This window comes from Prunus avium, chromosome 4 (assembly GCF_965620075.1).
Source record: "Prunus avium chromosome 4, drPruAviu1.hap1.1, whole genome shotgun sequence".
NCBI lineage: Eukaryota > Viridiplantae > Streptophyta > Magnoliopsida > Rosales > Rosaceae > Prunus > Prunus avium.
This window is the reverse complement of record NC_142287.1, coordinates 10620434-10625481: the sequence shown is the minus strand read 5'-3', so window position 1 is coordinate 10625481 and position 5048 is coordinate 10620434. Positions and strand designations below refer to the sequence as shown.

At 39.1% G+C, this 5048-nt stretch overlaps 1 long non-coding RNA gene across 3 annotated transcripts; it reads left to right on the top strand.

Moving 5' to 3' along the window:
- Window positions 1-280: 280 nt before the first annotated feature.
- On the top strand, window positions 281-4099 carry LOC148294771 (uncharacterized). 3 transcript variants are annotated; one of them, XR_015835068.1, is made up of 3 exons: window positions 294-2620; window positions 2760-2954; window positions 3165-4099. It is a non-coding gene; the product is annotated as an uncharacterized LOC148294771 (long non-coding RNA). The 3 variants fall into 3 exon arrangements; XR_015835069.1 differs by having other exon boundaries at window positions 281-2954; window positions 3169-4099; XR_015835067.1 differs by having other exon boundaries at window positions 281-2954.
- The last annotated feature ends 949 nt before the right edge of the window (window positions 4100-5048 follow it).

Sequence of the window (5048 nt, the reverse complement as noted above, 5' to 3'; positions counted from 1 at the left end):
ATGGGAAAACATAACATTTTGTACACTTATCATACACTTTTTTCAAGGATTTTCAGCCGTTTCTCTGGTGGAAACTAAGCTAATCAAACGTCCCCGATTATTTTTTTGGCCCATTTAGCACTCAAACTCTTAAGAGCAGGGCCGGCCTTGAGGGTGTGCATAGAGTGCGATGGGCATGGGCCTACAATTAAAGGGGCCCCAAATTATATATTTATACTATATTGGCCCAAATCTAAAATAAAAAATTAGAATGAGCTAGCCACATAGGGAATAGAAAGAAAAAAAAAATGGCTTTCTCTTCCAAGACCAAGACCGAGCTTCCTCTCTTTCCAATACATCCAAAGATCTCCCTTTTTACAGATTTGTATTTCTTTTTCTACCTCACTTGCAACATCTCTCTCTCTCTCTCTCTCTCTCTCTCTCTCTCTCGCTCACATGGTTCTTCTCCTCTCTCCAAGCTCTCTTTTTGTTCTATATTTCTTTCTTGCAACCTCTCTCTCTCTCTCTGAAAACCTCTTTTCTCATGAAAGGAATTGGGGCAAACTGTAAAACAGTTTTGGTTAGTCAGTTAGCCACGTGTCAAGTTTTAGTTGGGAATTATTGTTGTAACCTCGTCGGTGGCTTTATTACCAATTGGGCAGCCATTGTACGATCATGTTGAGAAATATACAGAAATATTCTTTGATTCCCTCTACTCTTGGTAAATTCCTAAGGTAGAAAGATAGAGTCTTATCATTGGTATAAGGCCATTGATCTTCTAAGTTGTTCCTTTAGTGTATGACATGTGCTCGTGTTCGTACTCATTCGGTAACAATGGAAGCTCACGTTTCTGCGCTCGAAGCCTCTAATTCCAAAAACCAACACATTTTAGAAGCCATTCAACGTCTTCTTAAGGATAAGTTCACGTCAATTGATAAACGTCTTGATTCAATTGATTCTCATCGTGAAGATTCTGATCATCCCCTTCTGCATCCATCTTACGACGACGATGGGGATGGCTTTCGGCGGCGGGGAGAGAGGGATCACTGTGAGAGGTAAAGGGGTTTTCTTTCTAAGAATCGTATGCCCTTTGTTAAGATGGAATTTCCCAGATTCAACGATGGGGATGATCCAATTGAATGGGTTTACAAGGCGGAGCAGTATTTTGATTATTTGGATTATTTTTCGGTGCCATCTAAGAAGAAGGTAAAAATGATTTCTTTCCATCTGGATCGTGAGGCTTTACAATGGTATTAGTGGGAGGAATGTGCTTCTTCTTTGTCCAAGTGGGAAGATTTTACCAGGACCTTTTGTAGAGAATTTGGCTCTTATGGGTTTGAGGATTTTGCAGAGTCACTGTTTAAGCTTCATCAAATTGGTTCTTTAAAGGATTATATCTCTGAATTTCGACATTTGGCAACTCGAATCCGAGATCTTAGTCCAAATTTTCGATTGAGCTGTTTCATTGGTGGATTAAGGGAAGAACTCAAGCATGATGTCAAGTTGCTTTGTCTTGCTACATGAATTTTGCTCATGAAGTGGATGTTAAACTCCAAAAGTTGAGGTATGTGCATTTTTCTGGAAATTTTAAGTCAAGATTGCCTCTTTTACCCATTCAAAATGATTTAGTTCCTGCTGAAAGTGATATTGTTCCGAGGAAGGATATGCCTATCAAGAAATTAACTCTTGCGGAAATCCAATATAAACGACTGAATAATCTTTGCTTTTATTGTGATGAAAAATTTGTGAGGGGCCATAAGTGTGCTAGGAAACAAATCTTATTGCTGGATATATGGGTTATAATAGCTCCAAGGAAGAGGAAATAGTTCAAGAATTGCAACACATTTAATAGGTAGCTGAGGTGAATGCTTGTTGTATCATAAGGTATGGTACTACTTCCCCTATGCTATTAACACTACGAAACTCAATGCTTTAATAAAGAACTGTCTTGTTGTGGTATTGTTGGATTATGGGCTCTGATAATTTCATCAATATGTGCATGGTTAAGAAGTTGGGTTGGAAGTTAGATCAGTATCATATTTGTGATGTCATGATAACTGATGGTGGACAGGTTCAGAGTAGGGATTGTTGTGTTGGGGTACCCTTGACCATAGGGAATTGTGTCTATACCTCTTATATGTTTGCTTTACCATTGGGTGGCTGTGACATTGTGTTAGGGGTCCAATGGTTGTGAACTCTTGGTCCAATCTTATATGGGACTTTAAAAGATTAACTATGAAGTTTTGGCAGGGGAATGAGCAAATTTGTTTATCCAGTTCTAAGCCTCAACCTCCACATTGTAACACCCCCAACCCAATTTAATCGTTTTATTCAATTTAGCTATTTGTGAAATTACAATTTTTCCCTTGGATGGTATCGGCATTTTAGTCATTTTTTTTTTCTTTTTTCAAAAGTGTTTATACCAAAATGAACAGCCTATGAGAACCAAACAAGTGGACAAGGTAGGGCTTGGCCATGGCAGCCTTCGATACCTGGCCTACCGATCCTGTGATTAGGGCAACCCCCTTCTCTGGGACACGTGGCATGCTCACAATCGACGTCTATAGTCCCACATCGAAATTCTAAACAATGTGCACACCTCTCAAAGCCTATAAAAGAGGACAACTATCCCAAAATAGAGGTAATCAGAACTAACAACATACAAGCCTATTGATCTATCAGTTTAATTTACTAAATCCGAACTTACTTAAGCATCGGAGAGCCTTCGGCCGGTACCACACCGGTGCCCTAGGCCTTACTGAGCGTTTTTCATCTTGTAGATCACATGCTCTACCGAGGCCCAAAGTGTTCCAAAGGCCCAACATCACTAAGTTGAGCCCAAGAGTGCCGAACCATTTTTGAGCATCAACAGTTTGGCGCCGTCTGTGGGAAATGATAAACATCAACCCTTTACCCCTACTACATGGGGATCACATTAAAATCTACGTTCTTACCACAGGAAGGATTACCATTCGGTAAGCAAGGCGGAGCTAGCCGAGCGCTACCCCCATGTACACCAATGGGCAATGATAAACACATAATTATTACAATTTCTATCCCTAATCTATATTTGTTAGTACTTTGTTTCAATGAATTTTGAACCAATTAGAATGTTACATTGCATTTTACAAATTCATTTGCACTTCATTGAAATAAAGGCTAATTCAGTTGAATTTTTCTATTAGGTAGCTCTCTCTTTGCAAGCAGCCCAAGGAGAGAAAAGAAATGAAGCCCAAACTCCAGTCCATTTTCGGAAGCAACCTTGCAAGCCCCAAAACGCACGTTTTTACTGCTAAGATGGGAATACAGTCTTCATGAAAGTTGGTCCAATATGTGTCTATTATAACATATCCAAATGTGAGCTCCATTGGATACATATTGAAACCTATGGTCTTCCTAAACCAATCCTGGTTCAAGAAGAATTCCTTTTTCCAGCAACCTAAAGGAATGATTGTAGCCAACCAAAAAGATAGCAGTCAGCAACTTTGGACAGCAACCATGTGTGCAGCAGCAAAGTCACATGATTTACCACAGCAAAAGAAGTATAAAGCATGTTGTTGGCTGACACAAGATATGAAATTCAAATGCCAATATGCCTACAAGTAATGAGCAGAGAAACATAAAGAAAAGAAAGAGGGATGGCAGCTGCCAAAAGAAGAAAGATAATGAAAAAGAATGTTGAGCTGCAGCTTACACGTGAAGAAAGCATGAGTATCTGTGGTCAGCCAAAAAGAAAAAGGAATAAAAAGATGTTGATGTAATGATATAACCCACGTTGGTAATGGTTTAATAGCACCTGCAAGAGGATCTCACTCCTCTATAAATAGAGACCAACACAATGGAAGAGGAGTGCAGAATTTGTGTAAGAGTTTTGGCACCAAAATAGATAGTAGTTTAACAGCTGGGGAGCCGAGAGGCAAGGATCCAGGGAGAGGAAAAATGGCAATATAATTGGAGAGAACCTTGGGGAGCCATGAGGCAAGGAACCAAGGGGTTGATGGTGCAATTTTTCCTTCTCCTCTTTGTTCTTAATTCTTATCTTGTATTGTTATTTTATTTATGTCTAGTTAAACTTTGTTAATGATGAAACACCATTATGAAATGAAGTTCTAGTTCTTAACTTTCAATTCCCAACTATTATATTCTTCAATGTTTATAATTTCACCTTCACATGATTAATAGGTTAATTTTCTTTTCACCACTTCTATCATGTATTTGTGGTAGTTAGGAATACAAGTTAATCTATTAATGCATCCTTGGTTTTGTATTACTAATATACAATTTTCTTTGATCCTTTGTAGTTAAACAATATTTTTCACATAGGATTTGTAATTATGAAGGGAAGGGGAATTTACATAAGATTAATAAAATGCATGCTTAATTGATATATCTTGAGAAAGTAGTAGATTGATTTCCTGATTGCTACTTCGTGGGAATTGTTAGAGTTTATCGAATAATGGTATGGAATCTAAAACCTTAGTTTTTCCCCTATTTTAGTTTATTTGCATTTTCAATTCTTTGCTTTATTTCATTTTCTTTTTCAACTTTGAATTAACTTGGGTTGGGTTTGTTTTCCATCTTTTTCATGCACTCCCTGTGGGTACGACCTCTCACTTACACACGCTTATTCTACAAATGATTCGTGCGCTTGCGAGTTTTATAAATTTAAAACATGCACCTTCGGGTGGCCAACAGGCAATCCTTCTGTAATCCAAACCACTGCCGAGGCCAAGCTTCTAGCTCAAATCACGGCTCTTCGGCAGGATATGGCTAAATTACAGGAACACAACAATCTTCTCTCTTCCAAAGTCGATGAAATGCAACAATTGCTTAATCACCAGCAAACACAAAACATTCAGACCAATTAATCCTCTCAGAGTCTACAGACTCCCCATCGGCGAAAGAATGGTAAGCAGGGGGCAAAGGCAATGCCTGCACCCTCCAAACACTTGGTAGTCCCGGCCCCTAAGGGTAAACCCCACGTGCCGAAGAAGGTCTATTTTGACTGCCGTCACAGATTGTTGGATCGGGAGGCCGAACGGCAGAGATCACCGATCATGATAGATGCA